We start from the raw sequence: 20,229 nt of genomic DNA, 5'->3' as shown, positions 1-20,229 counted from the left end.
CCCGCTGGGTGGCCTCTTCTCAGGAGTTGGGTGGCAGGGCCCTGAAGCAGGAAGGAAGCACAGGGCTCCGCCCAGCCCCAACCGGCGACCTCGCTCTTGTGTGTGCCCGCAGCCGAGGCTGTGACTTGGGCGCCGAGCGACAAATTCTCCCCCCGCCCAGGGCCGGCCAAGGATGACGGGATCGGATGGTCGCCTGCAGCTCCCCGGGACCACCAGGGCTGTGGGCACAGCTCTTGGGCTGGGACACCTCTGGAGCCCCTCACGGCACCCCAGGCCTGATGGGGAAACCAACACCGCGGGGTCCCCCCTTGGCGGCCTGCTGCCGGTCCCCACGAGTCCCATCCTCCCCGAGCATCAGCTGTCAAATGCAGATGTGGCTCTACTGGGCCCACGGACCCTGGGCCACTGCCTGACTCTGCTCCCAGCAGCAGAGGGGCATCCACAGGGCACCAGGCTCTCAGGACAACGCTCTCGGGGCAAAGCCAATGCCACTCCCCTATCTCACCCCGATCCTCTCCGTGCCTGGCTCCTGGAGCCGGGGGTCACTGATCCCGGTGTCTGAATGTGCCTTGCTCAGTCACCACCCACAGCGCCTGGGCAGAAAGCAAGGCCAACCGGTCCACGGATGCCTGGAAGGCTACCCAACAGCCGACAAAGGGAACCAGAGTCACCAGGGAGATCCAGGTAGACCCACTCGGGGCCAGATGTCGGGGTTCCCAGGGCACCAGGGACTCCTCCTGCCCCAAAGCCCCTAGACTTCTCTCCTGGAGGAAACCACACGTCCAGACATGTAAGCCTTCTGTCTCCCACCCCACCCTAGCCCAGGTGACCCAGCAGTCAGTCCAAGTTCACCGCAGAACAGCGAACACAGTGGGGGGTTCTGGGACGGCTGCCCCCCCCAAGCACGTGGAGTCCACCCTCAGGGACAGTGGCACAGGCTGCAGTGAAGGCTGAGGGGACATCTGCAGACTCCAGCAGAGCACCCAAGCCCGTGGCCAGGACGCAGACAGCCCCTGCCCCCTGCCCCCTGCCCCCCGCAAAGAGGCTTCTTGAAGGTGGGCGAGGACCCAATGCACATGGTGCCCGGAGTGACCAGAGCTGCTCCTTCCCTCCCGTCTCCCTCCCTGGGTGGCTGCCCAGTCCGGCAGCTCCTGGCCTGTCCCCGCTGCTCTCCCGCTGAGCCCACACCCAGCCTTGGAGGTGTCTCCACAGTGACTGAGTAACGCTGTGTGTGGTTTCCTCTCCCCACACGTCCCCCGACGTGGCAGTCAGGAAACCAGTGCCCTCATCCGCCACACTCACTCGTGTATTGCCACGTTTAGAGCGGTGCCTGGCACGAGGCAGGTCCACAACGCGATGCTGAATGAACGAAGGAACAAAGGGACGCGCTGATCACAACAGCCGAGGTCTCCCGGGGGCTCACCATGCACTGGGTGCTACCGTGAATGCCACACCTGCACTAACTCACGTGACGTGCACGGCACAAGGACCGGGTAAGCTAGCGACGGGCATTACCCCCAAGTCTCCGATGAGGAAGCTGAGGCCCGCTTTTGTGACTTATTGTGACCCAGCGCGAGTGGACAGACGGCAGAGCCAGGATTTGAACGCAGGGAGGTGACCCCACAGGCCAGGTCCTCCAGCACCACGGAAAAGCAGAAGGAGGGGTGCGTTCCCGACAGCAGACCGCGAGCAGGTGCCGCTGGGGCAGGGACTGAAGCTCTCGCCCCCCCCTCTCCTCCCAGGAGCCGCCCATCCTGTTTAGTGAGGGACCAGGCCTCTCACGGGGCATTAGGATCTTTTTTATTTTTTATTTTTAACGTTTATTTATTTTTGAGAGAGAGACACAGAGACAGAGCGTGAGTGGGAGAGAAGCAGAGAGAGAGGGAGACACAGAATCCAAAGCAGGTTCCAGGCTCCGAGCTGTCCGCACAAAGCCCGACGCGGGGCTTGAGCCCATGAACCGCGAGATCGTGACCTGAGCCCAAGTTGGACGCTTAACCGACTGAGCCCCCCCAGGCGCCCCAGGGGGCATTAGGATTTTAATCTTCATAACCTGGGAGCAAAGTCATTCAAAGGCCAAGCCTGGTTGGCCAAGCTCTTCGAAAACAGCTGCAGGGAGCAGTGTGGGGGTCCCAGATGCCAGGGGACTCCGGGGCAGGGGCGCTGATGTAGGAGAACCCTGGTACCGCAGAGGCCCCCCCGCCAGAGCTCCCAGACGGATCCACCCGAGCAGGCAGCAAAATGCCCATTTTCATCCTAAAACCCCAGCTCCTAGAGGCCGCCCCAGGTCCAGGTGGAACTGACAAAATTCACAGGGGCCTCCAAGATGACTCCCCACTTCTGGTATCAGTGACACGGGAGGGAGGTGCTATTCTTAGCCAACCTGGGGAATACAGGTGAAGGAAAGAGAATGGCAAGTCCGTGGGGCCAGGCACACCCACATTCGGGGGCTGCAGAAAGGCCCTGGACCGAGACGTCAAAGAAATGGCTGTCAACAATAATCGTGGAAAAAGATCCCGGGGCCCTAGGGGACCAGGACCACAATGTAGATTCACCCAAAAAATATTTGATGGCCAGGGGGGTCTCCCTCCCCGAGCTGCAGCGAGGACCAGCGGGAACAAGCAGTGTCACTCGGGACGGAGCGTCACTCCTGCGGGGCTCTGAAAACAGGACCCTTTCCCATTCACTCGGCTCCTTCTTCCTCGGGCCCCCCCATTCACCTACGCCGGGGCTGTTACAAACTCCCCATAAATGTCGCAGGGGCACTTCCTGTTCCCTTCTACAGATGGAAACACTGAATACAAATGGCCGAATTTTGCAAATTTGTGCGGGTGGGGATCGAGGACGGAATCGGAAAAGCACACATGCCTCATCTAATTCGAGAAGTTAATTCCACATCAAATTACACTTCACACTTTGTCCGGGGCAGGAAGCGGCTCGTCACAGTCTGGTCAGGAACGGGGCTGCCAGAAATCTGAGACTTTGCCCTCTGGCCTGAAACTCTGCTTTAGAAACGGAGCCCAGAGGCTGGAGCCTCTCCGGAGAAAGGAGGGATTTGCAAATGCAAAGGGCTGCATTTTTCCCCCCCTCGGCCCTCCTTCCCTTTTCCAAGGAGACCGAAACTCGTTCTAAAGCTTCTGTATGAGGAGACTCAGGGGAAGTGTGCATGAATAAACATCTCCCAGGACCCCATGCCCTTTGCGGACCCGGGAGGGGACACGGCAGGGACAGTGCCATCCCAACCCAACTCACTCACTCATTCATTCATTCATTCATTCATTCAGGGGCCCGAGGCGCCCCGGAGGCGGGGAGGGGGGTTCCCCCACTCTCACTGCCCGCCAAGGCTCCTCGGCTTGGCTTTTCTCCCGCCAAACGCGTTCAAGCAAGCTTTTCCTCTATTGTGCAGGAAGGAATCTCAAGAAGCTCTCCCTTTCTGCCAACACGGTTTCAATTGGCCCAAGTCGGCGAAGTCAGATTTGGACAGCAGCCACCTCTCTCCCCATGCCGCCCCACCCGCTTCTGGAAGAGGCCTTCTTCTGTTCTCTATTTGCAGCCCGGCCACCTCCTTCTCCTCCTCCAGGGAGCTCTCAGCTGGGCTGGGCGGCCCTTCGGAGACCCCGGGCTTTGCTCAGGGCAGGCTCCGAGCTGTAAGCATGGTTCACTTCCTAAAAAGCAGCCTGCAGAAGGGCCAGGGCCAGGGCTGAGCCCTCCGACTCCCTGCATCAAGGATTCATTTTTTATTTCATTTTCCACTACCCACTGGCCTCGCAGGATCAGGGACTGTGCCCCCCGCCCCAACACAGAGCCTCCTCCCACCCCAGAGAACCTTCCAGCACAACGGGTCCCCGCCCCAAAGCAAACCCAGAATCCAACCCCGGGCCAGCCCGCCCACCGGGTCTGAAGGGGCCGGCTGACCACAGAGATTCTGTTAGTTCTTGGCAAATATTTGCCAAGTCAAAAAGCAGAAAGAAAAGATTCTCCCCCCATGGATGGGTGGAAACTGGCCATTTGTCACAGGGTAGAATTTCCTCTTATCAGGGATGTCCCGCTAAGGAGAGGGGGGAGGCCTCCCCTCCCCCTGTCCCGTCTATCAGCAGGACTGTCAGCAGATCCTCACCAGAGGGACAGAGGCTGGGGGTGCTGGAGGTCCCGCCTCCCCCAGCTGATGAAGTCATCTGAGGAAACAGGGCTCCCCGGGGGCCACAGGACACCCCCCCCCCCCCCCCCCCCCCCTGGCCAGGGGCTAAGCAGAAGATCTCCCTCGTGCCCAGGGTGCTGCAGGAGGCAGAGTGTGGCCCGCGGGGGCCATGCAGGGAGGGCCACATTCCTGGGCCGGAAGCCTGACCAGATGAGGCCTGAGGCAGGGAGTCAGCAGCCCTGGACCCTCTTGAATCAGGTCCCCCATCCCTTTGTCGCTCTGGCTGTGGGCTGAGGAATGGCGAGAGAGCTGGAGTCATCTTCTCTCCCACCTCTGGGTCCTTCCTGCTCAGGAGAGCAGAGGTTCTGGAAGCAGTGGGCTCGGGGCCTGGGGATTAGCAAGGACTCCTACTCGGACCGCGTCCCCCCGGCCGGCGGGGCCGCTCCGATTCCACATGTCCCAGACTCCACTGCTCCCCGGCGCTCCTACGGGAGCCACTCGTTCCGAGGATAGGCCCAAGAAAGGCCCTGTGAACTCTGAGGACACATCCGAAGCCAGTAGGGGAACGTGGGACGGACAGCCCGCCCATCGGAGGAATCTCAGAAACACAGCCACCCCTCTACCCGGGGCCCTCCCCAGGAAAAAGCCGTGTGTAGGGACAGCTGCCCAGTTACCCCTCGGGGCGGACGTTCCATCACCCCTGAAACACTGCCTGGGGTCGGGGGTCGGGGGGGGGGGGGGACGCTGGCCGTGGGCAGGGTGCAGACACCCGTGAGCCCAGGGCTGGGTCATACACCAGAGAGAAGCGGGCACAGCCCATTTCCTGTCTGCACTGGGGGGGGGGTGAAGCTGGGGCGTACTTCTGGACTGGCGGTTCCGAGTGCACATGGCTGCCAGACCTCTGCGGAACAAAGTCACCCCTCACCCCACGTTGCAGGGAGTGAGCCCTGAGCACCCCAGTCAGTCTTTTCCTTCCTGCTACGCTCTCTTCTCTTAGCCGTGCAGGCCTCCGCTGCCTTTCCTCTGTCCGAGGCTGCTGGGGGGCTCAGCCTCTTTGCTGGCTCTCCTTCCACCTGGAAGTCCTGGCCCCCGGCTGGACCCTCTCTCCAGGCGACTCTGCCCAGCCCCTGGGCGTCACAGGCCAACCTCTGTCCGGTTCGCACACTGATGCCAATGGACCGTCCCTCTGAGTCCGTCCCAGCTCAGCGGAGATGCCCCGAGGCCCCACTGGCACCCGCATCTGTGGCCCCCGCCCAGTGAAGTCTGGAGGTCTCAGACCGAACGTGCCCCAAACTGAACTCTGACCCTCTGGGCCGCCCCCCAATCCCTCCACATGAGTAAATGGCACCTCCAGGCGTCCGGTTATCACAGCTACAAATCTGGGGGGCCCAGCCTTGGTCCTTCCCCTTCCATCACCCAAACCCAACGACCTGTCCCAAAGTCCTACCCGTTCCAGCCCAACATCCCTGCAGGCGGCGGCCTTGCTTGCCTCCCCGCGGCCCCCACCATCCAAGCCATCACCATGCCTGCCCTCCACCCTTGCCCCCCCCACCATCACACACGCTGTGTGACCCAGAGCAAGGAACTTAACCTCTCTGCACCTCCATTTTCTTCTGTGTAGATTGGGACAAAACTACTGCTTGCCTCCCGAGAGCGCTGGGGGAATCAAACAAGATTGTTTACGAAGCACACAAACAGCGCCCGGTCAGTGCTCTAAGTAGCTGTACCGAAAACAGAAGCCCATACCCAGCTCTCCAGCTTGGGTGAATGGACTGTCTCCCCAGCTCCTAGCAGCTCTGCAAACAAGGCTCCTCACAGAGGTTCTCTCCTGCTCTGCTCCTGGGGGAACCCCTCATTTCCCCAGTTGTTGAATGAATGAATGAATGAGTGAGTGAATGAATGAACGAACGAATAGGAAACTCGCTACCCTTTCTTCCTCCTCTCTTCCCAGAACACTGTAAGGGGCCGGCCCCTGCTCCCCGGCCAAGCCGGGTGGCGCCTCTCGGCCCGGGCCCCAAACTGCTGGCCCACATCCTCTCCCACGGGCTTCCCCACGGCCTTCGGCGTGTGGCAGGATGGGAATGGGATGTTAACCATTTCCAGTCTCCGTCGTCCTCTGGAGCCACAAAGCACCGAAGAGGAAGGATGGACGGATGGACGGACTTCCGAGGACAGCTCCTGCCCATTCAGGAAATTTTGCTCAGGAAATAGGGGGGGAAGGGCGCCCAGAGGAGGAGAGGTGGGCAGAGACTGGGCCTGGGGCAGGCATGCCATGCCGGTGGGCAGGGGCTTGGACCACCCCGGTCACTGCCCCAAGCCGCTCCCCACCACTGCAGATGGCCTGGCCAGTGCAACAGGGACAAGCGAGTCCCCAGCGTGGAGGGACCAGGCTGTCGGTCACCGGGCAACCCCGGGTCAGTCGGTTAGTTTCATAGCCCAAGGGTGACTCTTCCTGCTGTCCCCTAATCTGCGGTCCAGCAGCTACACGTGACCTGCCTCCAGCCCAGACTGAAGAGTGGTTAGAACTGGCAAAGAGAATTTATTAACTCTGACACAACCAGTCTTGGAAACATACCCAGTCCCGGGACCCAGGGGCTCAGCCTGGACCGCAGACGCAAGGGGCCGGCTGGGCCCAGTGAGCAGCGCTGACCCCCAGGGCTGGGCTGGGCTTGGGCACTTCACAGTCTGCAAAGCGCTCAAACTCGCTTTATCAGACTCGCTTTATCAAACTCGCTATTTTTTAGCCCGGATCCTGGGCTTCCGGGGATAACGGGCCGCGACTCTCGAAATGAGACCAAAATAACAAGATCGACAGGGCTGTTACACAGGTGACGACGGAAGAAAGTTAAACTAGGGAGCACACCAGTCTGGGGCGTCCCACCCTCACGGGACCCTGCCCGCAGGCAGACCCCAGGCGGCCCCGCACCCTCCACACCCCCCGGGGTACCTGCCGGCAGATGGGAGCCGTCTGAGGCGTCCTCCCTGAGATCGCAGCAGCTGTGGAGGCCACAGGGGTGGGAGCCCGTCGCCTCCCAGGTCCCCTCCCAGGTCCCTCCGCCCCGAGGCTCCGGGAAGGAGCCACATTCATATGGTAATTTCTGCCTGTGAACTGGTGCGGCACAGAGGGCCCTCCAGCTGCGGGCCGGGAGGAGGGGAGCCTGGCCCGGGCCTGACCGCTCGCTCCCGGCCCTGCCAAGTGGGCCCTTCCCCGGGCGCTCAACTCGGGCTGCGGGGGGGGGGGGGGGGGGGGGGGGGAGCAGGCGGGGCAAAGGGCCTCGGCTTTCTGCGCTCACGCGGTGGTTTCAGATGACAATGGACACGGGTTTGTTTCACTTCACTTTTCGGTGGCTCCCTGCAGATGATGCCGCGGCCCTCGCCCCCTCCCTGGACCCCAGAGGCAGCCCCCCGTGCCTCCACCCTCCCTGGAAGGAAAGGTCTCCCCGGGGCCAAGGCCGGTGGGGGAAGGGGGGAGCGCGTTCTCTCAGGAAAAAAAAAGAAAGGCCGCTCCCACACCCCAGTCCTCCTTTCCCTCAGCTTCCTCTAGGGGGGAAGGGGGAGAGGGAGAAGGAGGGGGTCACACAAAACCCAGCCACTCCCTCCACCCACTTCCTCTCTCACACTGCGGGAGTTCACTGGTGCAGCTGAGAGACAGAGAGAGAGAGAGGAGAGAGAAAAAAGAGGAGGGGGGGAGGGGAGGGGAGGGGAGGGGAGGGGAGGGGAGAAGAGAAGAGAAGAGAAGAGGACGAGAAGAGACACGCAAACCTTCCTTAGTTCTGGGCCCACGGAAACCAGAAGTCGGCTCCAGGACTCAGCTGCAGACCCGAATGGCTTCTCTGTGCCCCCACCCCCACCCCCAGACCCATCCACAAGCCCATTCACCGCTGGATGCAAAAGGAAACAAAAGGACCCCTGGCGAATCGCCCAGACACAGACCCCGAGACAGGTCACGGGGGAAAGCGCAGGAGAGAAAGAAGCCCGCAGCGACTGCCCCCTCCCCACCGCCCCCGCCGGGGACACAGGGCGCGCCCCCACCCGTGCTGGCGAACCAACTACCGCACGACCGGCAATTCCGGGGAGAAACGAAAACACAAGTCCGCACCAAGACAGGGGCACCAACATCGAGTGCTGCATGATTCACAGCACTTGAAACACAGCGACAGCCCCGATGCCCGGCTACTGGTGAAGGGATAAGCAGCACAGGGCAGGACCACCGCGTGGAACACTATTCAGCCAGGAAAAGGAACCAAGCGCTGACCCCTGCTACCACGTGGACCTTGAAGACACCATGGCATAAAAAGCCACCTGTCCTCTGATTCCACGTTTATAAAACGCCCAAAGCAGGCAAATTCATAGAGGCACGAGGCAGCTTCGTGTTGCCAGGGGCTGGGGGCAGGGAGCTGTTCGTGGGAACAGGGTCTCTTCTGAGATGATGAGAATGTTCTGGAATTAGTCGTGATGACTGGGTAACGTTGGGACGCGCTAAAAACCTCTGAATTGTACACTTTAGACGACTGAATTTTAACGGCGTGCGAAGCGTATCTCAATAAAGCTCCTAACAACAGCAATATTAACAGGTAACCTGCTCCCCAATGACCAGGGGTGAGGGCTGTGTCCTCGTCCATGGCCAGCTCCCAGCACCGATCCAACACCCCGCCTCCAGGTGCCCCCCAACTCTGCAGCCCAGCGAGTGGGGGCGCTGGCAGGCTCCCTGGCCCTGCGACTCCCCCCTTGCCCTCTCTGCTCCTGACCCCACCGGTGCTCATTAGGAGCCCCCTTTGATACAGAAGGAAACCAAAGCCTCAACCTGAAGGGAGGGGAGACTGGGATTCAAACGCAGCCAATCAGCAACCACAGAGGGTCCCTGGGCAGGAGGGACAAGGGAAAACCCACTCAGCACTCCCCTCCCGGATGTAGGGACACCTGCGACCCCTTACACGTACCGGAACCAACTGGGTGAAGCATCAGCAGCAGGCCCCAGGCCCCCCCACACACACGCGCACACGCTCACGCACACACCGGGCAGGTGTTCAGTCTTCTGCGCAGGCCCAGCCGACCCAGCGGAAATGATGGCAGGAGCCAGCAGCTGCCGGGGGCGGCCGCCGGATATCCTGGGCCATCTCTGGCACGACCCACCCCAAATCTGTCAGAGGCCCAGGCTTCACCCTGCCCCGTCCCAAACCCGAAGGATGCTGCTGAACGAGCCTCCGTGGAAACAAGTCATAGAGAATTCACAGAAGCCCTGCTTTCACGGGGCGGCAAAGGCCCCAGAGAGGGCAGGGCGGGAGGTCTCTGGTGGCTCAAGGTTTAATGATGACTTTAGCGCCTGAGTTTCCGAGTGCCCCGTGGCGTTCGTTAGGGCTTTACTCCCCAGCCGTCCCCGGGGAACCCCACGGCGAGGGGCCGGCTCAGGGCGGCACACGCGGTGGGACTGTCCTCACCCCAACCGCCCCCCAAACACGGGGGCCCTCGGAGAACCAGCCTCCCATCCCTGACTCACACGTCTCCCCCACAATCTGGGATCTAGCAGCCGACAGGGGCAGGGAGAGGCCACTGGCTCATCCTCCCGCGGGCCCACGATGGGCCCCAGGAGATGTGAGCAGGCCAGGCCTGGGTTTCAGGCCCAGAAGCATTTCTGCACCTTCCTGCTGAGTGGTGTCCAAAACGCGTTGCTGGGCAAATGTATAAGGAAATAAGACAGAAGTGGCTGTTGGCACACGGGCAAGGTGTGACTGGCCAGGTGCTCCGGTCCCACTGTGAGCCCCGGGGGAGGCTGGGGAGGCAGCCGAGACCTTTGGAAGGATGGCGAAGGTCGGCTGAGGAACTCTGCGCAGGAAGCAGGAAGCAGGAAGCAGGCACCTGCTGAGGGGTGCCACCTCCATGTGGACAGGTGGGCACCACACCCCCCAGCCCCTCCTCTGCCCCACCCCCACCACCAGCCCCGCCCATGCCCCCGCCCCACCCCCACATGTTCCCTGAAATTTCCCCTGTGGTCCCGCTCCCCCAGCCAGCCGCCCCTGAGCTGGTCTCCTCTGTGCCTCCAGTGAAATTCCAAAGAGCCCAGAGGGAGCATCTCAACACTCCGGGCCCTGAAACCTTTGCTGAGTCCCAATTGCAAAGTAGCTGCTCCCTGGGACCCCCCCCGGGACCCCCCCCCACCCCCCCCCCAGCAGGTCCTAGGACACCTTCCTAGAGCCTCTCATCTTACAGCTGGTGCATCTTTTTAAATGTTTATTTATTCTTGAGAGAGAGAACGCAAGCAGGGAGGGGGAGAGAGGGAGAGAGAGAATCCCAAGCGGGCTCCACGCCGTCCGCACAGAGCCCGCTGCGGGGCTCGATCTCATGAGCCAAGCCAAAATCAAGAGTCGGACGCCTCACTGGCGGAGCCACCCAAGCTGGTGTGTACTTGCCACCTAACTGGCATGGAAGCTTCTGGAAGGCCTGCCTCGTGGGTCCCCCTACCCTGCTCAGCCCAGGGCCGCCCCAAGGTCAGGACTCATGAGAACGGCAGGCGAGGGGTTGCACGCACTTGGCAGCTCCCCGTCCAGGTTCTGCGACCTCCGTGCTGACCCCGTGAAGCGGTACACCTTCCGGAAACTGGACGGCGGCTCAGAGGCGACGCGGCACGTGTGTAAGGCCGCGGGGCCATCGACAGGTGCACGGCAGGCACCAGGCGGCTCACTGGCCCCACGTGTGAAGCTCTCCCTGCAATGTCCATCCTCTCACGGAATCTGGGGCGCGGGCCGTTCTCCCAGCGAGCGAGCAGGTCGACAAAGCAGATGTGGGGGCTGGTCAGGAGCCTCAGGAAACGCTGACCCGGTCATAGGTGGCCGGCTGATGCCAAGTTCACAGAGGCGGGGCTGGTCCCTGGGCCCAGGTCTCCACCAAAGACAGACAGGGGTCTCCTGGCCGCCCCACCCTTGCCCGCCTCTCCCCTCACCTTCCACAGGAACTTCCGCCAGGCTCCTCACTGTTCCCCAACCTCCCGGCTTCCACCCGGAGTCACTGCCTGCCTCGCTGGGAGCCTCACCTGGGTGCTGAGTTCCCTTGGTTCGGAACGGCCCCCACATCCTGCCTCCAAGGGCCTCTGCCCGCTGGGGCCCTAAGAGGGGACTGGGGGAGGGCTCACTCTATACCTGAGTAGGGGACACATGGGAAGGTGGGGGGGTGGGGGGTGTCCCAGCTCCAGTGCTGCCAATCTGGCATCAGCAGGTAAGTCACTGAACCCGTGGGGCCGAGCAACCTGCTTCCCAGGCCTTCGTCCTGGCATCTGCCTCCAAGATGGGGAGGAAAGCACCAGAGGAGGGCACAACGGGCTTCTGCCCTGAACTGGAACATTCCGGACGTGCGGGAAGACCGACAGGAAGGTGCCAACAAGGCTTGTTGGGCACTATTCAGCAGCACAGAGGAAGCATGAAGCGGCCCCTCGGCTGGCCAGGTGGGCTCTGGGGGGGGGGGGCAGTGAGGAGGGCACTCAGATCGACGTAGGTCAAACCGGCCTTGGGCTGAGGTGGCCTGGAGCAGAGGTGGCTCAAGGAATCAGCTTAAAACTCATTTATTCTGGGGGCGCCCGGGGAGGCTCCGTCGGTTGAGCGTCCGACTTTGGCTCAGGTCAGGATCTCGCGGTTCGTGAGCTCGAGCCCCGGGTCAGGCTCTGTGCTGACGGCTCGGAGCCTGGATCCTGCTTCCGATTCTGTGTCTCCCTCTCTCTCTCTGCCCCTCCCCCTGCTCACGCTCTGTCTCTGTCTCTCTGTGAAAAAGAAGTAATTTTAAAAGACTCATTTATTCTGCAATAAATAAACTTATTCCTAATAGGCAACCTTACGTGCTCCCCAAAGAGAAACTTTCTCAGTTTCCACCTGTCATGTAGGGCATGAGGCAGCCTCATCACCTCAATAAATTCTCCAAGAGGAAGACAGAGGGCTCCGCACACCGGGCCCGGAGTCAACTGTGGTCAGCAGGACGGGCCCTGTTGGAGGGCCCAGCCCTGCATTAGCAGAGCATGTGGTCTGCAAAACAGCAGCGACTCTCCCTCCGACCCAGGGGGCCCCTGCCCCCCCCCCCCGTCATGGGTCTTTGGAGCCCACAGCTGATACCCGCCAACGGGTGGCAACGTGGATCCTGTCCTCAGTCCCCTACTTCCCCGGAACCAGGGCACAGAGTGGGGGCCGGGCCATCTGGTCCAGTCCCCTGCACCGGGAGGATGTATTCAGATCCCAAAGAAAAGAAACACTCCAAGGAGAGCACGTATAAAGACAGCAGGGCCACGGGCTGTTCTCGTAAGGCTCTCTGGAGCTGGTCGTACAGAAACCAGAGGATTTGGACAAAAGATGAAAAGCTTTGGGCAAACCGTGCTGACCGTGCATGCATTCAAACGTTAACTGAGCAAGCTCCTGGGAGGTCCGGGGCCCGGAGACAGAGATCAATAAAATGCAATCTCTACACAAGTCCACAGTCTAGGGAAAGACAGGACACAATGTCCCCGTCCGGTCCGTGTGTGTGTGTGTGTGTGTGGGGGGGGGGGGGGGGTCCTCCATGCAGGAGAGTGAATTTGAAATCGCCGTCCCGCTCTGAGCTAGGAAAATCTTATCTGTGGTCCCAACGTCAAAGGCCTGGTGACAGGCACCTAGAACCTGGCCTGGGAGATAAGGGAGGAGATAAGTATCTGGGAGGTAGGACACACTCTGCTGGGGACATCAGCAAGGACACTCCAATGACCGTTCAGATGACTGGGCACTCGGTGCCTGGCATTTGCAGGGCAGGGTAGGGGCTGGCAGGCCTCTGGGGACACAGGTCCCGGAAGTGGGGACTGCAAGCCAGGTGCAAAATGGAGGAAATCAATGCCTGGTGAGCCCTTCTTCCCCAAGGCCAAGTGTGGGGGCGGGGGGTGGGAGGGAGGGGCAGGGTCAGTGTCAGTGACTCAACCCCAGCCTGGAGCTGGGGTCCCGAGGGCCACCTTGGCTGCTCGGGAGCCAACATCTCCCCGAGGGTGGCCCCCCCACCCCCAGCTTCAGGAGAGGCACAAGAAATTTGGGGGTGCCTCTGCCACGATCCAGCTAAACGAAAACGTTTAAACATCACATTTCGGTTGGAACAGCCAGGAAGAGGGGAGTGAGCTGACGGGTTCACCCTCGCCTTTCAGACCCTTTGTGAGAAGCTGCAGCAGCCCCCCAAACCAAGGCCCAGACCCTCTTCCCGGAAACCAGCTTCCGAGGGCTGAGCACCAATTCTGCTCTCAAGGTGGGAACGGGCTGGTCCAGAGGGCAAGGGCCCGAACTTAGAATCAGAACTCGGAACTCCTGGGCCCGGCGGCCCGGCCCTTCCCGGTGGCGATAACAGAGAAAGAGAGGAAGGGGCATTTGGACCCCACTCACCCACCCCAGCCCAGGGACAAGCCAAGGCGGGCAGGCTGGAAGGCCTATCATTAGCTGTGGGCCTCCCCTGGCTTCCCAGCCTGCTCCTCGGAGAACGAGCTGGCCCGCACAGATGACTTCACGGCCCGCCACCCTGGGGAGCGTTCCTGGGAAGGCCTCACATGGCTCCACTGAGCGCCTGAGAGCAGGTCCCTACCTGTCCAAGGAACCAGGATGGCTCTCAATAAACAAATCAAAGCCTGCCGCTGGAAGGCAGAAGTCTGGGAATGGAGTCTTGGCCAAGGGCTGCGATTTCTGCTGGAAGCATCTTCCCCCGAGAGCTCGGCTGTGGGGAAGCGGGCAGCGGTGATCTCCGAGGTCACCAGCCCCGAAATAAAGTCATCCTTCCTGTGCACCTGGCCAAGGAGAGCAGGAGGGAGCCCAGCACCCCTTGGGTGGCCTGGGAAAGCTGGCCCGAGCCTTAAATGTGCAGGGGGCATCGGTTAACGGAAGCCCCTAAGCCTCTGACAACACAGGAAGCTAGGCTAGAGGCTGGCGGGGGTGCTTTCTTAAGGATAGGGTCTTCCCCTTCTCTGAAGGCCCCTAGGGAATGTGGCTCATCCTATCTGACAAGAACAGCTCAGGCCATGACACAACAGGAAGTGGGGAGGGTACGTGGCTGGGGAAGAGGGGAGGGGGTGGCGGGAGGTAGGTCAGCCCAGAGACTCTGGTTGCCTTAAGGGGTGCGGGGCTTCTGGGGCTTCTGTTCTCGAGGCTTGGGGCACTCAGGGAATGACCCACGGGCCCCAACCTGGGCTGTCTTTGGCTTGGGTGGGTGGGGCCTTGTGGCTGCCCCCTCCCCACGTCTCAGAGCGCCCTGTGCCCCACAAAGAGTAGGCCCTCCCCACACGCCAGCTGAACTGGCCAACGTCCCTGACACGGTGCCAGTCAAACGGAGCAGTCTGTCGGAGATACAGACAGAAACCAGCAGCCACATTAGTGATGCAGGTGCCCCAACACGGAAATAATCGGGTGGGGGGGCAGTGGGGATGCCCAGGAGGGGTCACCGACAACGCAGATGTTAAAAGGGGTCAGCCGCAGAAGAGGCCTCCCTCCGTAGTCTCACCTGAGCCCGAAGGAGACCCAAAGGGACAGAAGCAAGCATCCCACCCTTCCAAAGAGGTCCCACACAGACACTGGTCCTCCAGCCCCAAATGGTCAAACAAACTCATTCTGCTTCCTATTTCCTGAAAAGGAGCCCCCCCTGGGTTGCCACGGGGAGCCAGCCAGAAGAGAAATGACATTTATGTAAACACCCACGGAGGCCAAGCGCCCATGAACGAGGTGGGAACCCCACACGTGATTAGAAGGGATTAGAAGGGAATGGGGGGCTTTTTCTCCGTCCTTGCCTAACAGGATTTTCCGTGCGGGATCCAAACCAAATTCCTGCTAGGGTGCTATCCCTACCGCCAGAAGCCCACTGCCTGGGCGGCACATTTTCCTCCAGGAAAGGAATTCCAAACTTCTCTTTGGTGAGCAGAGATGCTCCCCCAAACCTCTGACAAAAGAGGCAGATTTCCTGGCAGAGAGGAAGCAGAGGGGCACCAGGACTGGCTGAGTCGATCCCCAGGGGACAGTGGGATGAAGTTTTGGGAGCAGAGGGCACAGACTCTGAAGCACCCCGGCCATCCCAGCGCTGGTGCACGAGGGGGACGGGGGGGACTCGCCCGGCTGGCTGTGGGATTTGAGTCTGGGGGATTTCCCGTGTCTCGGCTGGAAAGTTCTTTGGAAGGCACGTCCCCAAGGAGCTCCTCCCTCACCTCCACCCCCCCCCCCCCACAGCCCCGTTCCTTGACAGGGAGTGGCATCGGCCCCCCAGGATGCTCCGGGCACAAGCCGCCTTCCAGACGCCCACCCCCCACCCCCCCCCCCCCCGTCCCCAGGACCCGGAGACAGCGCGGCAGGGTCCCCCGCGCCCATACCAGATGGGACACCCGCATGTCCAGGGTCTGCCGAAGCTAGCCTCCCCGCCGCCCGCCCCAACGGCTGACAATCTGTGCGGAACGATTTTAAGAGGCAGCGGTGGCCAATCCGAGGGCCTCCCGGGCCTCCTGGAAGCCAGGGAAGCCCCCCCGCGAGTGGGAAACCGGCTGCGAGAAACTCCCCACCGCAGGAGGACCTGGCCACTCGGCTTGGCTGGCCCAATATTTACAAAGAGATAGCTGTGGCCGCACAAAGCCCTTTTCTCCTGCTCCGCGGCCGAAAATCTGGGCCCCGCGTGGAGACCGAGCTCCCGCCGCCCCTCTCCCGGGGACCCAGAGCCGTCCCGCCGGCTGGTGGTGGGGAGCGGGGGGCCGGGCCCGGGTGGGGGACAGGGACCCCCGGGGAGGCGCCGCGCGCGGCCCCGCCACCGGGCCGTCGGAGGACCGCCGGGCGGCCGCACCACCTGAGGGCCCCCGGCCACCGCCGGTGCGAGGCCGCAAGGAACAAAGGGAGCGGAGGACTCACCCCTGCAGCTGAGTCGGGCTGCGCTGGCTGCCGGAGAGCGCGGCCCGCCCACCGGGTCACATGGCTCGGAGCCGAGCAGAGGATCAAAGGGGCTTTGTGGCCGCGGAACAAGGAGCCTCCCAGAGCGCGGGCAGAGGTAGGAGGGACCGCCTGAGCCGGGAGGCTCGGGGGCAGGGCGAGGGGAGCAGAGTCGGGGGCGGGGGGGGGCGGGGGGCGGAGGAGAGAAGGGGCGCCCGGCTGCAGGCCCGAAACCAACCGGGGTGCATTCTGTGCGTAAGAAACGAGCCGGCCTCCAGGAAAGCGACAGGGTCCCCCAGGAAAGAGCTCCGGGAGGGAGAGAGGAAAGATGGCTCACCTGGACGTCCAGTCCCAACTGCCCCGGCCACAAGTCAGGGCGCCCGCAGAGTCCCCTCCTCCCAGACTGTCCTGCCCGGGGGAGGCGGGCGGGACGGGAGTGCAGGGTGGTGCCGGGAATCTGACACTGCCCGGGGGCGCCCTCGGTCCCTGCTGCCCCGCCCAGCACCCCCCTCCCTTTGCCAGGTGAGCCCCAAACGGGTCCTGACCCCCGGCCGGCTCAGATAACACACCCAGGCTATCGGACGGGCTCCCTCAGGTCCGGCAGACCTCCCCCAGGAAAGCGGTCAAGGGCCAAAGCCTCAACTGCCTAAGCGCGCCCTGGTGGAGACGGCCCCAAGGGAGAAGCCTCGAGAAGGGGAACTGGGGCCGGGCGGGGCGGGGAGGTACGGGCGGGGCCAGCTCACCCTGAGCACTTTCTTTCTTCCCGGAGGAGCCTCGGCTACTACTGCCCTCAGGGCCCTGGCAATGAGTCACCCTCCCCCGCAGAGCCTGGTGTGGTGCTGGGACCCTCGGGGGGATGGGCTAGGTGGTCCCCAGAGGGAGGAGCTTGGGAACCACCCTGTTTGGGGCTGGGCCTGGACGCTGGGATCTGCCAGACCCATCCCGTGCCACGACCTCTGACCCCTGAGTGAGTCACTCCCAGGCGCTGGAGTGGCCAAGGGAGCCCCAGGCCTCCTCCCCACTAGCAGAGAGCTCCCGCGGGTTTTGGGGGGATTTGTAGGGGCGGGGAGTGAGCCGTTCAAGTGCAGAGGAGCCCTGAGGGACACCTTGAGAAGGTGGTGTGAGGGCCAGCTGGCCCAGACCCGCTCCCCAGGCCGGCTCTCCTTCCCATTCCCATGCCCCCCACGTGGCTGGTGGACGAGGCCCCCAGGCACCCACCCACTGGCCACACTGGCAAACCGGCCACATCCAGCTGGTCCCCCTGGGTTTCCTCAGAAGCCAGCTCTCCCCAGCAGCACCAGCCCAAGCACTGCCCACCCCTGATGGCCACGGACTCCGAACCATGAAGGCTTCAGGGGGCCGCTGTCCTCCCCTCCCCACCCCACGCAGACTGCAAAGCCGCCGCCGTGGTCTCTGGGCACCTGGCCAAAGACGGGGAGCGTCCAGGGGAGGGATGCGTGTCTGGAGATCTTGTTCCCATCACGGCGGGAGGGAGGACGGTGGTGGGTCTGAGACGCGGACCTCGGAGGCGGACGCCAGAACCAGGCCCCCTTCCCGGGAGATAGCTTTGGCTCATGACCCCACCCTGCGGGCTCGGGCCCTCCCCACCTGCAAAATGGGCGCATCAACTGTAGTCACGAGAACTAAAGTGGGACAGGACGACCAGGATCAGGAAGAGTGGCCACTCAAAATTGACGCCTCTCTTTCCTCCAAGAAGGTGGTTTCCTAGGATGGGGAGTCGAGGGTCGGGGAGGGGGGAGAGGCTCCTGCCACCCCCTGCCCACCCTGCTGGGCCCCTGTCACTGGGGCCCCGAAGGACAGTTCCAAGAACCATGGACAAAGGATGCCGGTGGGGGGGGGGGGGGGACTCCTGTCCCAGGTGTCAAGGTTAACAAGGAGCCTGGATATGCACCTCCACTCTGCACCTGTCCTGTGGGCAGAGGGCCGCCTTCTCAGTACTCCCCTTAGAAGCTCCTTCTCTGCCCCTGACCTAGCTTTGCCCCCCAGGGCCCACCACCCCTTCCGGGGCCACACGTGGGCAAACCTCACGCTCTCCGAGGCCGCCCCTTGCCCCACCTCCTCCCCTCCCTGCTCACCTCTGGCCCAGGTTCCCTCACGCATCGCTCACCCGATGGGGGTCTCCAGAGCACAGGAGGCGGGGGTCCCTGGACTAGAGGAACAGCCTGAAGCCTGCAGGGCTCCCCGCCTGATCCCCCAGCAGAAAACAGAAGGCAGGTCCCCGATAAGCACCCCACGTCTGTAATTTTCAAGTTTCCAGTAGCCACATTGGAAACCGTAAGAAACAGGTGACGTGTAATACATTTCACTTCATGGAGCCAGAATATTATCAACTCCACATGTCATCAACATAAACACTTTTTAGGTATTTTACATTCTTTCTGCTTTCCGTACTGAAGTCTATGAAGTCCAATGTGCACCCCGTGCACTTACGGGACCCCCCCCCCCCCGACCCGCCCCCGGCTTGGACTAGCCACGTTTCAAATGGCTACCATCCCGGACATTCTCGATTTCACCCTGGTTACACCAGACCCTTGGACAGCTGTTCACGTAGACCGGCTGATTGTAGCCCCACACCCCCTTTTCAACAGCGGGGGGGTGGCTACTTTGGGGGTGCTGCAGGGCACAGCTTGATGGGACCCACCGTAGCTTTACTGAAAGATATCGCTGAGGCCACCAATCTCTACATCACACTGTCCCCCTTCTGCGGATGTACTGGGGCCATTTGCAAAGGGAGAGAGTGGAGAATGGCGGGGGGCGGTGGGAGCCCAGGCGGGGACCCCAAGAAAGGAGAAAGGGAGAGGAGCGTGCGGGCCAGCTGAGCTACCACAAACCCTGCCCTTTCTGAGCCCTGGGATTCCACACTCCAACATCCCCTCCTGTATGTCCTTCCAACCACGACTCATCCTGCCTTTGTTTACTGACTTCAAAGTCACAAACAGCTTCACTGGTTAGAAAAGAAATCTATAAAGACAGAAAGCAGATTGAGGTTGCCAAACTGGGGGCGGGGGGAGCAGTGGGAACTGACTGCTTAATGGACATGGGGTTTCCTTTGGAGCTGATGAGAATGTTCTGGAGCTAGATCATGGTGCTGTTGCACAACACTGTGAAAGTGCTAAGTCTTTCGAACGGTAAAGTTCACATCCTGTGTGTTTGATGCCATAAAAAAGTATTTACAGAAAAAAAAGCAAGTTTAATGCATCCTTTTTTTCTCTTGAGCGAGGGCGCCCTACTCCCCAGGGGCCTCCCGGAGGAGCCAGCCCCGCCCACACCTGTCCCCAGGCCTGCGGCCTCCACAGCTGCAGGGGCACAGGTTTCTGTTGCGTGAGGCCTCTGTCACAGCGGCCCCAGGACACTCTCACACGGCCTGCAGTCCCGACCAGACCACTGTAAGGGGGGAGCTTCCTCGCAGGAACGAAGAAACGGGACGCTCCGGGCCAGAAGGAAACTTTCGGGTCCAGGAGCAGCAAAGAGGATCCCTCCCAGCCCCAACGAGGGGGATCTAAGTCGAACTGTCCAACCCTGAGCTCGACCGACCCTTGCCCACAAAGCCAAGGAAGCCCCCCTACTGGGCACCAGGAGGCCGTGCGGTGGAGTGGGGGGGGGGGTCCCCCGCTGACAAGGATGCCCTAGACCATTTCCGCCAGTGGGTGCTGCTCACCCACTGGCCTCCCTGGGGGAGCCGCCAGGGAGCTGGAGGCACTGGTCAGCTGTCCTGCCACAGGGTCCTATCCTGAAAGCCACAGGGGGACAGCTGGGTCAGGCTCCCACTTCCAAATGGGCCCACTGGGAGTAGAGCACGGTCCGAGGGCGTCAGCCACCCTGCAGTGCCGGGATGCCCACGTGATGCCCCTGTGATGCCCGAGACCCTCATGTGGCTCACAGCAGCAGCAGAAGGGAAGGGAAGTGGTCACACCACACCCTCCCTCTCCCTCTCTCTCTCTCTCTCACACACACACACACACACACACACACGCACACACACACACACGCACACACGCATGCACACGCCCCAGAGCCTGGGGCCCCCAACTCGCTCCTGCCCAGCCTCAGCCCTCCTACAACCTCTTTCCCAACCCACCCTGGGCAAACCCCGCGGGAGGCAGCCGATGCTTCCCATCAAAGGCCAAGAAGAAAGTATCCTTCCCTCTCCTCTGCCGGACGGCCACTGGACTCCCACACGGGAGGGCAGGGGGC

General features: G+C 62.0%; 1 protein-coding gene across 10 annotated transcripts in view; it reads right to left on the bottom strand.

Moving 5' to 3' along the window:
- Positions 1-20,229, bottom strand: part of SEPTIN9 (septin 9) — a 150,650-nt gene that overhangs the window by 17,368 nt on the left and 113,053 nt on the right. The window contains exon 1 of one of the 10 annotated variants that reach the window (XM_045490951.1): positions 16,584-16,608. The exons of 6 other annotated variants lie outside the window; for them this stretch is intronic. The gene's annotated coding sequence lies outside the window, so the exon portion shown is untranslated. Of the gene's footprint in view, positions 1-7,085; positions 7,365-15,996; positions 16,093-16,351; positions 16,458-16,583; positions 16,609-20,229 lie in introns of those variants that run through there. 3 more of the 10 variants (XM_045490949.1, XM_045490953.1, XM_045490948.1) reach the window with 3 other exon arrangements.

Source organism: Leopardus geoffroyi, chromosome E1 (assembly GCF_018350155.1).
Source record: "Leopardus geoffroyi isolate Oge1 chromosome E1, O.geoffroyi_Oge1_pat1.0, whole genome shotgun sequence".
NCBI classification, from domain to species: domain Eukaryota; kingdom Metazoa; phylum Chordata; class Mammalia; order Carnivora; family Felidae; genus Leopardus; species Leopardus geoffroyi.
Note: the sequence above shows the minus strand (reverse complement) of the source record. Positions and strands in the feature narration are given on the sequence as shown.